The sequence below is a fragment of the Charadrius vociferus genome, unplaced genomic scaffold (assembly GCF_000708025.1).
Source record: "Charadrius vociferus isolate BGI_N301 unplaced genomic scaffold, ASM70802v2 scaffold282, whole genome shotgun sequence".
Taxonomy (NCBI): Eukaryota; Metazoa; Chordata; class Aves; order Charadriiformes; family Charadriidae; genus Charadrius; species Charadrius vociferus.
This window is the reverse complement of record NW_009647731.1, coordinates 382,589-398,770: the sequence shown is the minus strand read 5'-3', so window position 1 is coordinate 398,770 and position 16,182 is coordinate 382,589.

Sequence of the window (16,182 nt, the reverse complement as noted above, 5' to 3'; positions counted from 1 at the left end):
TCCAGGATCCTCAAAAAAAGCCTCTTTTAGTTCATGAAAAGGTCAAAGATTGCTTGTGCTTAGCAAGACTGAAACAAGAGATTTTAATTAAATTCCAGACCTGTTATTGAGTTAGAGTATTGTCACAACAGACTATTTTGTTTTGGAGACTTTTTTTTTTTTAACATGCAACACAAAACTAAGTAGGGCAAACAGAAACTTCTTCAAGAAAATGAGGAAAAGAAGAATCTCCCATCTCTGAGTTATCAGATCCTTTTTGCTCAGAGTTTGTAACGGGCACGTGGTGGGATATGGTGCAGTACAGTACTTTTTGAACAATACTAGACAAATACTTTCAAAAAAGTAGTTCTTGCTTTCATGGACAACTGTCTTCTCATTTGGGTGGGCAAGGCTCCTTGCTCGTGACTGCAGCTGGAGGGTTAATACCCAAAACACGGTAGCAATTTTATCAGCTGGGGACAAAATGTACACAATCTCGGCTGAACTCAAGGATTTACCTTTACTGCAGCAGTTAACAGGACAGCCCGTTGCAGGCTTTTTAACGTCTTTCCAGTATTTAGGGCTACTTTTCTCAGACTGAGTCCCACGGTTAGATCCTTGGGAACACAGCTGCCAAAAACATGAATTCTCCATGTATGACCACACGTCCTGCATGTCCTTCCCCTTCCAGTGCATGTGTATCTCAAGCCTCCTGCTTTCAGCTGGGCTGATTAGGTGTGTGGCTAGAGTTGACCGGCTAGTTGGGATGATTTCTTTAATTACTCCACTGGGAAGATGAAACTATTTCCCTAGCTGTGTCCAATGAGCTGGCCATATATTTGACACCCTCTATTTACAAGGAGATGACAAGGCAAAACATTTGGTATAGGGTGTAATGGATGGATGGATTATGCAGAAATTTGGAGGCGGAGTAAGCAACATATTTAAGAGAGGTACAAATGTGTAGATTGAAATGCTTAGATTAAAAGCCTATGAAAGATCTGAGTCCTTTTTCTCCTATGCTGTCCTAGATACAAACACAAGAGTGAAATGAAAGAGTGGCTAAACGAGAGCGCTTTGGGTTACTGGAATATCTTCCCACAGACCAAAGGGGTTTTGAAGCTGGCCTGAGGCTAGAAGGGAGACTTGTGAGGGTCCCTTGCATGCCAGTGGCCCTTGTATTGTTATGGGCAGTTTCTGGAGGATCTGAAGTCTCTTCTGATAGCACCATGGAGATCTGCAGTGGCTTGGCTGCTGGGTAGGTCAGGGGAGATGTTTGCACCGGCACATCCCAGAATTGAGTGCTGTGCTCACAACAACCCCAACACAAGAGTACAAAATAAGCTACTTCTCGCCAAAGCTTTTGTCTTTGGCTAAGGGAATTAATAAGAAAGACAGAGAGAAGTAAGGCCAAATGCCTGGTGGGGCAGCGTGGTGTGGGCAGGCTGTGTGGTGACAGCCTCTCCCCTGGGACGTCACACGTGTGCCTGGGCAGATCTAGCAGGGGACATGGCCCCTGTTACCCTCCGCTTGGTAATGTACATTTGTCACCACAAGGCATTACATATTTAATATCTTACAAGACTTGTATAACTTCCAAGGCCCATAAGTCATGAATGAGATGAAATATGTTTCAAAGTGTAAAAACCCCCTTTAATCCAGGGACAGCAGCCCTGGATTTTTACATTGCCTCTATCATACGTTTCTCCCGAGTCCAGAATGAGTCTGTGGTTTCTCTGGTTTGTCCATTAAGCTCTTTCATGACCCCTTTAGTGGCCCACAGGCTGTCTAGCAGATCTCGGTCGTGCTTCACCAGGTGGAGAGGCTGCTGGTCATGCTGGACATGCCTACTGAAATTAATGCAGAAAGCTGCCCTCACTGTCTTGAGTTGTACATCTCTCCCATAACAAAAAATAGATTTATGGACAGGAGATGCTTCTGTAGTGTATTGGTAATAGCTTTCTCCTTGTAGAAATATGTATTCAAAAAGATACAGAAATGTTGAGCTGTCAAAAAAGTGATTGAAGCAGCTACCTATTATCTCTCGGGGAAAAAAATGCTCATTTGTCACTGACCATCTTCTCTTGATGTGGTTATCCCCAATTAGGCTAAAAGTGCCAGAATTACAATATAGTGTCTGCCAATTTAGCTTTACAATGGCTTGATAATTATAGAGCAGGAAAATAGTATGTCTGGAAGGGTGTTAACTGAAGAGCAAAGGGCCATGTAAATAAACTCGACAATGATATAGAAAAGCAAGAAAAAGACACTACTGGATAATAGCGTTATGGTGTGCAGGAGTTATTTACATGCAACCAGAGCTTGTCACAAATAATGAGAATTAGAGGAAAGCCCCTGCCCTTGCATGCCAGGCTCACCATGGAACTTCTTTGCCTCGAAAATGCAAACATGGGAGTTCAATTTGTTTTCTCTGATGCACTATGCAGAAAATTGAAAACTATGGGCCTAAAAGCTGGTCACAGTGTCAGCCTCCACCTACCAGCTCTCCAGGCAAGTTCCTCTTTAGAGGCCAATCAGCTCCAGAGAAAGGTAGGAAGGGGAGTATGGGGCATGGAGAAACGTTTGGGTTTTTTTTCAGAAACCATGGGGTTTAGGTGGTGGGGGAACTCCAAAGAGCTGCAAGTATACCAGTACAGGTCAGGGATTGACATGCTGGAAAGCAGCTCTGCAGAGAGGGACCTGGGAGTGCTGGTGGACAGCAAGTTGACCATGAGACAGCAGTGTGCCCTTGTGGCCAAGAAGGCCAGTGGTCTTCTGGGGTACATTAAAAAGAGCGCGGCCAGCAGGTTAAGGGAGGTCATCTCCTGCTCTGCCCTGGTGAGGCCACATCTGCAGTACTGTGTCCAGTTCTAGCCTCCCCAGTTCAAGAAAGACAAGAAACTACCGGAGAAAGTCCAGCGGAGGGCTACAAAGATGATCAGGGGACTGGAGCATCTCTCTTATGAGGAAAGGCTGAGAGACCTGGGCCTGTTTAGCCTGGAGAAGAGAAGACTGAGGGGGGATCTCATCAATGGTTATCAGTATCTGAAGAGGACAGGGCCAGACTCTCTTCAGTGGTGCCCAGTGACAGGACAAGGGGAAACAGACACAAACTGGAACATAGGAAATTCCATCTCAACATGAGGAAAAAGTTCTTTACTTTGAGGGTGGCAGAGCACTGGCACAGGCTGTCCAGAGAGGTTGTGGAGTCTCCTTCTGTGGAGGTATTACGCCTGTTTAGCCTGGAGAAGAGAAGACTGAGGGGGGATCTCATCAATGGTTATCAGTATCTGAAGAGGACAGGGCCAGACTCTCTTCAGTGGTGCCCAGTGACAGGACAAGGGGAAACAGACACAAACTGGAACATAGGAAATTCCATCTCAACATGAGGAAAAAGTTCTTTACTTTGAGGGTGGCAGAGCACTGGCACAGGCTGTCCAGAGAGGTTGTGGAGTCTCCTTCTGTGGAGGTATTACAAACCCACCTGGACTCTGTCCTGTGCAACCTGCTGTAGGTAACCCTGCTTTGGCATGGGGGTTGGACTAGATGGTCTCCAGAGGTCCCTTCCAACCCTGACCATTCTGTGATTATGGTAAAAACCACAAGAGTTAGCAGCACTAGATACTACTCTGGCCCTCCCTTCATCATCAGATAGTGCTTTGAGAAAGATTAGACAAAACTTCTATTGGTTTCTATGGATTTCACCAGAGACCTTTATGCCTTCAGAAGGTCTTCAGCCTCTTTTCTATGTAAGGAATATTAAATTGCAGCACAAAATCCTGCATCCTTTGCCTACTTAAACTAACAGCTTCTGTGAGTCACTTGTAGAGCTTGTCCGTGTATGAACCTGGTCTGCACATTTTCTGAAGTAGGTTAACCTTGCTCTGAACAACTGCAAGCTTTCTCTGCTATGGCCTGTTTTGATCAGAAGTTATTATTGCAGCTCTATTAATTATCAGAAAAGTAGATTAGCATACATACAACACTGTACTAACGTGGCCCCATTGCTTTTAGACTACTCTGAGCATGTGCAGAGTGAGCTGATATTTGCCTGGAGAACACTGTGTAAATGTTCTTTTCCCTAAATTAAAAGGGATGCTTGTATGGCATCCAGGAGAAGGTCCTGCTCTGTGACAAGGTCTTTTATCTGCACGGAAAAATAAACAAGGATCTTATCCATAGCTAATAAATATCTTCAGGATTTGGCCCATAGAAATGATAAATGGGATAGGTCTGTCAGATTATGAGGTGTACATAAGATTTCTCAATTTTTTTTCTAACTGTGGCTGTGCATTAATGGAGACACTATGCCAAAAACTACCTGGTGTCATGATATCCAGTATATTGCATAATGCTCCACTTTGTTGGTAGGAAAAAAAAATAAAAAGCAAACCTGAACAAACAATATTCCTTCTTCTCTGAATGAAGAAAAGTAAATTTTTAGATGTCATGGTGATACAGAAAGCTTAAAAACTGGAAGCAAGCTCACTATTCAGGACTGAAGAGCAGGAGAGCAGGCAGCAGTTACCCTGCATTTTTAAGCAAATCAATCACAGGGATTATTTTTAAGTCACTGTCCTGATTTTGTGGGGCTGCACTGCTGTTCTTGCATAGGGAAGATGCATCCCACTGCCTGTTGCCCCCTCTCTGCAATCACATTTCCTCCCTGTGGTTTTCCAGCAAATACTTTGACATGGGGGAAGTAATGTTGCGCACAGATTCACATTTTGTTTATTTCTTTTAATGCAACCTAGCATCTGGGAGTAAGGCAGGAAAAGAGCATGTGTCCGCAGCCAGTGGATGTCCCCTGGCTTGCCAGTGCCCAGTGCAATGCAGTCTGATTGAGTTCTCACCCACAGACGCTTCAGTAACATCCCATGTAGCATCCTGCGGCGTTAAACATCCTATGTGAGAAAAGCTCTACCACTCTACGAGCAACTTCCTTCCTTCCTAAGTCTCATACTGACAGTTTGCAGGAAATTTGCAGTTATTCAGTTCACCCCATTAAGAACTGCTTTCCATCAAAGTGGTCAAAGCTCAACTGTAACCAAGGTTGCTGCTTGTGCTGCTGGTGAAGCCTGTAGGTGTATGCAGTAATGTCGTGGTAAAATGGCTGACTGTATCACTGAAATTCAGCCTAGCCAGTGCTTTCACCACCCCACCCGCTCTCGTATTCACCTCCCCACTTCATACAGTTCCTGCGCCCAACTGTGGTGCCAAGGCTGCCCCTGTGGCTGCTTCGGGCTTGAACAGAGTTAACTGATGTGCATCAGAGCAAAGTTTGAACACAAGTTTTCATCTGGGGAGTGTACAACTACAGCCTACCACAGCTGTGCTACATTGAATGTCTTCCAACCTTCCCCTCTAGTCAGGTTTCATATCTCTACCTAGGGATACGTAAATATTTCTGAATCTGGCTTTAAGTGATGAAGGTGCCTCAATACCATCTATTTTCTCTGAAACAGGCCATGTTCTTCCTGACTTCTTCATGCTGAGGTAACGCAGCTGAGCATCCTGGTCCCATGCCGTCCCACGAAGGCGCCTCTTCTGAATTTCACAAGGTTCACGAGCCCTTCTCATGCTCCCCCTGCCTTGCTCTGTGCATCCAGCGTGGCAGCGTGCACCGAGCAGCAGCACAGGGGACTGTCACCCTGCAGCCCCACACAAGGCATCTCTCTGAGCAGATCCCTAAACATTACATATATGAAGACCTCCCTGCCACAGGGGCCATCTACTTTCCTCCTACTTTGCTGTTGCCCCTTTGTCCCTCACCTTCCCATGGCTGAGGCTGCAGCCGCCTGCCTGCCTCCTGGGCAGCCTTGTGTTGGTGGGGCACCTCTCGCTATGTGTTTGTTCGTAGGAGACCTTGAACGCTATACAGAAACGTGCGTCATTCCTAGTGGTTTCATGCAGCCGTGAACTGTGCAAGAACAGAAGTGCATCCGGGGCTCAAAAACATCATTCAAGGTAACTTCAGGCCTGGGACCAGCCAAGGTCTCAGAGATTTCAGGGTTTCACATTAGCTCCTCCTGGTGATGCACCCAGCAACTGAGAAGTCCTTTTAAGGTCCTATACTTCAAGAAAGACTTGTTCTGCTTTATACCCTTCAAAAGCTGGCTATATTAGGCATTAAAACAGCAAAAGTTATGTCAGGGGAGGTTTAGGATGGATATTAGGAAAAATTGCTTCACAGAAAGAGTTGTCAAGCACTGGAACAGGCTGTCCAGGGAAGTGGTGGAGTTGCCATCTCTGGAGGTATTTAAAAGACGGGTAGATGTGGTGCTGAGGGACACGGTTTATTGGTGGTTTTGTCAGGTTAGGTTGATGGTTGGACTTGATGATCTTAAAGGTCCCTTCCAACCTGGACAATTCTATGAAAAAGCTTAGCTGGATCTCAGCTGTTAAATCTTCCTGGCCTGATACCTTACTCAGATGTTCGAGTTCTTCCTTCCCTCCTCACTCGCAATCCGATGACTTGAGGGAGTCAGGCATATGGGCACTTATAAAAAATCCCTTTAGGAGTATGTCTGCTTCTCTGGGCATTTAAATACTTACAAAACTCTGGCCTGTTGGCACCTTAACAAGTTTTATCTCTCCATATTTCATCTATTTCCAGGATCACACAGAGTTTGGGACTACAGAAGTTGGTGGTGTCCCTTCAAATTCTCTAACCAAATAAGCTGGTTACCAAACATAGTGAATAACTAAGAGAAAATTAACAACCTAATATGGTTATTTTACACCCTTTCAATGGTTTCACTTGGAAAGAACCCGACTAAATGGCAAAATTAAATACCTATAGAGTCACAGGGCCAAACACATTCCTGATATAAGGCCAATGAAGTTACACTTGGGACAAATTTAGCTCAGCAGTTTTAGGTATGCCTCTGTTTTCCATGTCAAAGGACCCACAGCTGATAGAAAGCACATCTCAGTACATTCACGCATCTGTGAAATGAACCCACGTCTCATGTCGTTTAAATCTGAAGACAGACTATTTCACATCAGAACGCTGCGTCAGCCTCCTTCTGTCCTTCATGGTGTAATCACCCATGAAAGCTGATGTAGTTGGCCTTTTAGGGATTTCTGCCTCTTCAGGCATGCCCCAGTGAATGGAGCAGAGCCAGGACAGGGGGTCGGTGCCCCTTCTTTCCCCAGCACAGGGAGGTATAACGCAAAGAGCTGTGAAAAAGGATGCAAGAGCAAAGCATCCGAGGCTCCATCCCATGCCTCCCTGCGGAAGGGAGCACGGGGGCCGTAGGGAATGGGGAAGGCATTAGGGCAGGTTGGGTGCTGGTTCCCTTTGGGCCAAGCACATGACACAAAAGCAGCGTGCAGTTACCTTTCTGTTTTCTGTTCCCTCCTTATCGCACCCCGCCTCTGCTGTTGTGAGCCCAGCCTGTCAGATCCCAAGGATGTATCCCAAAATATTTAGCTCATTTTGTACATATTACCTTCAAGTAATCATACACCACTGAGTCATACATCATGGGATTAACAATCCTACACATGGTATAAACAGAACCTAAATAAAATCCCAGAAAAAGGATATTGCCTTTTAAATAAGTCCTGACAGCTGTGGAAAATATTATGCCCCAATACAACCCTCCCATACGACATACATTAATACGAAGAGAACCCCAAACTGTTCCTCTGGATATTTTGTAAGGTTTTATTTTATTATGGATTGGACATATTGAAGTAAGACTATAATCTTATTGTGCTCTGACCTGTGTTTTTACTGCGCTGTATAAACAGCAGTTACTATGTTAGATGGAGAAATGTTTACAGAAAGAAGAAATAAAAACAAACGGATTTATTGTGTTGCAGAAATTTGAAACAGGGCTGAAAGGCTGCCCATGTGTTTTGTGCTCGTAAGACCTTTCCCTGATGGAAACAGACAGCTTAGACATGACAGAAGCACAGAGAGGTCCTGCGCTATCAAAAATAAAATGTAATATCCGCACAGCTCCGACTCTCCCCTGCCAGCCTCGACTACAATCAAAGCCCTTGATAAGGCTCTTGCTGTTGTCTGTTCACATACAGCAGGTTTGGGATCTAATTTTTTTAATAGATTTTGAAATTGCTTTTAAGTGCTAGTGAAAAGTGCCAGATTGACAGCTCTGGAGTCTGGAGTCTCTTTTGAACCGCAGAAAGAGCGCAGCACGGGAAATGGCAAAACAAACTTCCTTCTCCAGCCCCATCAGCGCCAGGGAGGAGGGAAGCACGGTGGGTTATCTTGGCCCACTGGAGTCTCCACTGAAAACGCCCAGAGCAGGCACCCACCAGCCTTCATGGGCATCAGGGCAAGAAGTCACCCGAGGCACCCGTAAAACTGGCCCAGGTACGCAAAGCTCTGGGGAAAGTAAGTCCCAGTTTGGGGAAAGCCTGTCTCTCCTCCTCTCTTTGAAAAGTTGACTTTTTCTCAAGACGAAGATCATTAGAGAAAACTGAACTTCTTCACATGTCATGATTTGGCTTCTCGTTTCTGTTGACATTTTTATTGACAAGCATTATCAAGATCAATGCCAGCGTGATCATTTAGATTTTTCATTTTTCCAAATTCTGTGTTTTTGGCAGGAAAGAATGCTAATAAACATGTCAGTGATATCCTTGATAAGAACATTGATTAAAAACATTGTATGCAAAACCTTCAGCTATAAAACACAGAAGCGAAAAACTGGCCTGTTTTCAACTCTACAAAATGGAAACAATTTTGAAATTTTTTTAGGATTTTTCTGTTTTACGTTTCAACCAGCCTTGTGATCCTCCAAGTCAAATCTCCACAGGCTGCTCAAAAAGGAAAAAAAAAAAAATCACCAACCCTCTTAAAATGAAATCCTGGCCCCATTGAAGTCATCTGCAAAGCTCCAGTTGAATTCGGCCCAGCTAGAATTTCACCCCTTATTTGTATACTGAGCAAATCTGATCTGGAGTCGGTAACACATAATAAACATGGGACCCTAGGATGCCATTTTTAGTCACTTTTCAGGGGAGAGCTGTGCTTTAATTTATTTTGTCAACTGTTTCCACTTAGGTTTTTCCTATTAATGCTTCTGTTACCCACTGCACAGTAAGGTTATACCTCATGTAAGTTCTTCTTCTCCCTTAATAGTTGTGGTACTTTTGTAAACGTTGCTCTCTTTAATATGTGATTTCAGAATAATGAATGCTTGTCAAACTGATTTTTTGCTGTCTTAAAATGAGTGGATGTGTTAAGCAATTTGTGCTTAGAAACAGGCATGATATGACTTAAAAATGACAGTGGGACCACAGAACGGGCTGAATTATCCAGAGCATCCTCCCAATAATAAGATGTCAGCCATTTGGCTGTTAAAAGGATGGTTCAGAATTCATGATAGTCCCAATGATTTCTGTCCCTTTCAAACCTCCATTGTACAATATCTATGTATACAAGAAAAATGAATTTCTGAGATTAACTGTATATCAGATAAAACCCTGAAAAATTCTGACAACCACCAAGAAGGATAAGGAAGGTGACGCACATCCTTTCACCTTCAGAAAAGAGCAGATCATAGTCCAGGTGCTGTTCTTAGTAACACCAAGAATAGTTTGTAACATCAAATACACCAGAGATGTGAGGGGGTTATCCTGAAATAAGAATTAGTCAGAAAACAGAAAAAAAAGTGATGAAGTTTCTTGGGTTTTGTTTTGGTTTTTTTTTTTTTCTTCTCTTTCTCTTTTAGCATTGAATAGTACAAATCCTAGAATCATAGGATCATAAAATCATAGAATAGTTTGGGTGGGAAGGGTCATCTGGTTCAACCCCCCTGCCATGAGCAGGAACATCTTCAACTAGATCAGGTTGCTCAGAGCCCCATCCAACCTGACCTGGAATGTTTCCAGGGATGGGGCATCTACCACCTCTCTGGGCAAGGGTTTCACCACCTTCAGTGTAAACAATTTCTTCCTTATGTCTGGCCTAAATCTTTCCTCTTTTGGTTTAAAGCCATTACCCCTTGTCCTATCGCAACAGGCCCTGCTAAAAAGTTTGTCCCCATCTTTCTTATAAGCCGCCTTAAAGTACTGAAAAGGCACAATAAGGTTTCCCCAGAGCCTTCTCTTTTCCTGGCTGAACAATCTCAACTCTGTCAGCCTGTCCTCATAAGAGAGATGTTTCATCCCTGGTGAAGGTGTTCATCCTTGGTGAAGCCATCCTCCCCTCATGAAGAGCTCCTTGAGAAGCTAAAGGCTAGGTCTTCTGAAAAAAGCTCATTGATAAATACTGCTCTTTTTTTGGTGGAATTTTTTACTATGTAATACACAAAATAAACACCTATATCAAATTTAGCTTTCCTAAAGAGAAAACCATTCAGATTTTGAAGTCTGCTCCCCTGGATAGTTCCAGGGCTGGGACAAATACTGGCTCACCCTGCCATGCTCCAGCTCCATCCATCCTTCCAGCAGTGCAAGGCTCCCGCCTGTCACCCTGCAGGCTGTGAGTTGCCAGCCTTTCAGCTTATGGCAGTTTTACGTATGGAAACGGTGTCACTAGATCACATTAATGTTGAAAAGAGTAGATGTCAAGAAACGATCATAGTGGTACAGAATCCCAAATTTTGGAGGAAAGAAAAAAGATTTTGCTTACATACATATGTATGTATTTGAAATGATTGTTTGAAGTTGCTTAGAGATTGGGAAAGCCTTAGGGGGATGCATAAATCACTGAAAGCAGGTGATGATAGGCAGATGATGGTAGGCAAATTAACATTAATTGCACTGTCTTGTGAATTTTATATATTTTAGAGTCATGGAAAACAAGGCTGGAAAGAAACTCAAGATGTCAACGGTTCCAACTTTCTCCGCTGGGGTGGGATGAACTTTGTCTGTTGTGTGGAGTCTAATCTGCATCTTCCTAACTAGGCGAAGGGTTTGAAGTGATCAGAAGTACATGACCTATGCAGATTGCCATCTGACCTTGCTTTCAGGCAGCAGAGATCATGTTTTACTGTGATATGGGCAGGAATTAAGTGATTCACCTTGATGATGAAAAAGCCTCCTCGCCCAGCATTGAGAGGACTTGCAACACCACTTCTGTTAGTGGACTATGACTGAGAAATATTCAGGAATGCGTGGGCTGATAAGGTCTTCAAAACATGCTTTATAGCAAAAATTGAAAGAAATGTAACATATTTATTTTGTCAGACAGTTGCAGGTGACTGAGAAACAACGCCAACAGCTCACTGCTGCTAAAAAGGATGGTCTGGTTGCGTGCCCTCTGCTCTGCGAGTCACCTGCAAATCCAGAATCCCTTGTGGGGAGGAGATTTTGGATATCAGATAGATAGGTCTCAATTTTATCAGTCCAAAGGGAATAAAAATCAGTGGCTGAAAAGGGAAACTTTACAAGGCAGTGATGTTTTCTTCACCAAAACAGGCCAGTTACCACTGACTGATGGAACAAATTCTCCAAAGCTGTAGTGGATTGCCCAAACCGGAGATCTCTCTTAACATTCTCCAGCTCAACCAAAAGGTATCAGTTTGGTTCAGGAATTGCTTCTTAGCCTTTGTTATGTTATGGCCTTTTTTATATCTAAAGTCAGACTAGATGATCATAACAGCCCCTTTTAACCATCAGATCTTCGGATCTATCATACAATTTTAGAATAACCCTACCCTGGTTCTAACAAGTTACAATTGGTAGCGGTAAAAGTCAGTGGAGAATATTGCCTGTTGAGGTATGCGTGCTCTCAATGTGTCGTTGTACAAATAGGTACGGTGTACAAAGAGAAAGATAAGTGAGCGCTTGTGCGAGTATGTGAATGAAACAAGATGATGCACTACAGAGGCGAATGAAAGCTCGATAAAATGAATCTCTATGTAAAACCAGCCATCTAATGGAAAAAGAGAGAACAGATGGTGAAATAACTCTCTAAGCAAGCTGCTGCTTTAGACTCTGGCCTTCCACAAACAAGTTGCAAATATTTCTGATCCATGGTCCAGTGATTAAAGAGACGAAATTCAAAGGAAAAAGTGGGGGAAATCAAAGAGGGGGGGAAAAGAATGCATAAAACCCCAACCCAGTTTAAGTTTCATAGTGGAATATCAAAGCAATATTGAAATATAGGAATATCAAATACCAATACTTTATTTTTATGTTTTGCATTTACTGAATCAGTTTCAATTGTATGAAGCCCTCTGCCCTTAAGCCCTATGATATAAATTTTATTGGATTTAAAGGAAACAGATTGGGAATCTGGGACAGAAATATATATGTATTTTACCAGTGCAGATTTTATGGGTTTGCCAGAGGAAGCTTCAAAACTGTTTGAAGTGCTGCTTATTTAGTACTACTAACGTATTCAGGAGCTGGGGATGGGAAGAAAGAGAGATGTAAGGGAAGGCACAGAGATCTGTGCAAAAACCAAGTAATGTTCTCCCCCTGGAAGCAATAAAGTGATCAGAGGCTGCAAGTGTGCCTGGGGAAGGCGTGAGAGAGAGCGAGGGAGGTGGAGGTGGTGGAGCGAAGGGGCTCTAGTTGCTAGCAAGGCCAAATAATGTTCCCACCTAATCTTTTTCTTTGTCAGTCTAAGGGTGAATGCTCTAACCTCACCATCAGAGAGTCGGCTGAGATGATGGTGGCTGATAACACCCCGTTGCTGAATGCCTGCTGGCAGAAGGGCAGCCAGATGCCCCTTTGCGGGTGCTGCCCAGGAGCCTTCATCCCTCATGCTTGGGACATGGTGACCCTCCAGCACCTTCCCCGGGGCCAGCACCACCTGAACTCCTTGGGCACACAGTGGCACTTAAAAGTGCGTTAGCCAACACCTGAGTTGTTTATTTCTGTCTCACAGTCAGTAACCAAGTGAGAGGAGAAGCAGTGAAACACCACGTCTCTAACTGAAGCTTCGCTCTCCACTGGGTGTTGCAGGAGATCCTCGTGCATTGCTCAGGCAGAGGTCTTGCATGGGAATTTGGCCTTCAAGCCAGCCTGGAGTGAGTCCAGGAGAGGTCCTGGGCACAGAAAAGGGGCTGGTCACCCTCTTTACCTCCCAAATATTTCCTTAGTCTCTGAAGAAGAGGTGCCCGAGGCACCTTTCTGGTTTTCAGGAAAAATGTGAACGTTAAATTGAAATCTTCTACCGTTTGTAAAACTGACAGCCAGTGATCTGGTTGTCATTTAACAGTCTTTATCACCCTGGTGGGAGGGGTCATACATTCATATTTTCCAAAAACTGCTTGGCCACCTCCATTTCTGCCTCCTACCAAGCCCTTCTGGCCAGGGATGGAGGCTGCACTGCTGGAGGACATATGCTGCAGCTTCTATAACTTTATAAAGGCAAAACTCCATTCCCTATGGAAAGCTGCTTTACTGAGAGGATGAGCAGCTCATTGGTCATAACTCCTCATCCTGTCTTTTCAGCTGTGTGCCTCTTGAACTGGCTGGTGGCAGAGCCATCTGATGGTAATGACCCAGATGCCTGAGCCATTTCATAGCAGGAGTCATCATTTAGGATGTTAATGAGGAGAGGGAATCAGTCCATATTTTACTCTTTCAGGTCTTGTATGTGAGGAGGCAGGGGAGAGAAAACTTCTTGGAGAACATAAGGAAAGGTAGAAGAATGTGCAGAAAGTAGGGGAAGCTCTAATATCTCCCAAAAGTTTGGACCGTGTTGGTGCCTCCGGGCCATGGGAAAGCTGAGGAAGCCACAAGCTCCTGGACTTCCATAGGTAAGGCAGGTATGGGCAAGAAGATGAAGTCTATAGTCACGGTGGTGGCAGCTGTTGATCTTGGACACTAAGGAACTCGGATGTCTCCATCATCATTAGTTAAGTAAGGGACCAGAAATGGAACAGCCTACCACAGGGTAAGAGAAATGGAGCTGTTCCTGAGGGAAGGTACTTGGAGATAGCTGAAACTGAATGCAGAATGGGTGTCAAACTGCCTTTCTTAAAATGTATTTCTGGGTATTTAGTTCTGGTGGTCAGTGACTGGTCTTCTTCAACCATGAGTAGCTCTGTGTTTCCTGAGTATCCCCAGAGCTGCTCCAGGCATAGGGGGAAAACAGGAAGGCAGAATAACTGGTGGAAAATGAAGATTATGGAGACTTGTTTGTGGCCTCCACTTCCATTACTCAAAAATATTCCAGAACCTCTGCCAGAAGAGGTAGGACCGGGCAGTTAAATCATCTGCCAAGCATGGGAGGTCATGCAGCTCTGAAAGGTAAGCTTCATATCTGAAGGGCCTCAAATTCACCAAAATGACTATTTGTATAAACAGATATACTGCAGAGTAATCTAATTTATTTGGACATTGGTCATTGCAAATGTTTACTAATGTATGTTTATGTTGCCATCACTAGGTACATCACTAAGTCACTCTGTCCTTAGAGTTTATGCTCACCCTTACGCTAATGTGTCACCACTTACTTGCCACTAAATTACGTTTTATATATGTGATGTCTTTAAAAAGAGATAGTCCCAGCAAATAATTTCTAGAAAAGTATTTTTGTTAAGCCAAGTCCTGAGTTCACTTCAGCTGTGTTTGTCTGCTATGAATATTGTAGAGAACAATTTTGCTAATAGTGGTTTTTAGGAAAAATGAATGCCAAACGGATACTAGAGAATATCAGTGGAAAGTAAACTATCAACTATGTGAGAGTGCACGTTAACACCTATCTTGTGGCAGAGTAAAAAACCAGAGGCAGTAACATGTAAGGTGTTCAATAAATTTAATGTTGAATATTTCTAATTGTTCACTAGATATATTTTTTGCACTGATTTTTTTTTTTTTTTTTAAGAGCAAATGCATTTGCATTTTTAGAAATTCTTTCTCATTCTTCTGAAGGAGCCTATTTTAGCCAAGAAATGTTTTTCTATTCTGGCCTTTCTTTCCTATTTCAACAACCAAACTTTCTGTATAAAGTGCTTAAAAATCTGATAGAATTCTCACCAGAGTCTGTGTAGGACCTAAAAATCTAGTGATCAAGAGTTACAATAAACCATCTGAATAAACATATTAAGCAAAAAAAAAAAAAAAATTTCTAATTATCTAATTTGAGAACTAAAAATACTTTGTGGAATGATCTGGAATGAAAATAAAAGGGTAACATATTCTCCATTATTTAGTGGGATTTCTCAAAACCACACTGAATATCCCCCACAGGTTTCATGATAATGTGAAGATAGAATAAAAAATTAATGTTTTCCAGTGATAAAATATTTTTCTTCCTTTTGACCTCAAGGAAAACTTTAATTGAATTCACTGGACTATAGTATCTAGGATCTGAAAAGAAGGTTATTGCTATGCAATGTGGAAAATGTCATCCTGTGGGAGAGGAGGAATAACCATAATACCAGTAATGCTGGACAAAAAAATCATCCATGTGGCTGCTGAAGGAAGACAACTATAGCATTAAAAAAAAAAAAAAAAATTACTATTAAATTACAATGTGTACTAAAACTTACACTCTGAAACAGACTTTCTTGAGCATAATCCTGGTTAATAAAATGGTTGAAGGGTTTGAATATTTTTTTAGCTGATGGTTCTGACAAGTTAAGACTAAATATACATTGCAGCAACCACCATTTTATATACGTTTCGTGCACAAATGGAGAAAATAACATGTTGACTGTAATTTCATAAGACCAGAGGGATCAGTCTCAGATTCGTATCTTAAGATAAAACGGTGCAATTACCATTGCAGTCCATCTTTCTGGAATATCTTCAATCAAAGAAAAGTCAACCATAATTGTGGATTTCAGTGGAATATAGATGTAGCAAAAATGTTTCAGACCACTGTGATTACATCATCTGCATCTTGAAGATCCCATGCTGTTCGCTCCCAAGCCGGGCACAGCCGCAGCTCGCTCGGTGCATTGGAAAGGTCGGTGATGCTGTACAGATGAAAACAAACAAAACCCACTCAGGGCTTATAGGGATTAATGTGCCAACATACGTGGGTTTGTGAACATGCCCAGGGAGTGGAGGGTGAAGCTCAGGGGTCTTGACCACAGTCCCACCCAGTAAGCTTTCCTCAAGCCTGTGGTGGGTGGTGGAGGAACCAGGGTTGATGCCATTGCCTATCAGTGGGTCCCTCTAATGAGACCATCAAGCCAGAGGAGACTGTCTCTTTCTATGGACAGTGACCTCAGTTTGGGACACCTGAAAGTTTGATGAGGAGCAACTTCTTATCCTTGGGGAGGGGAGTAAATGGAAAGAGACCTGATAAAGGAATCCCAG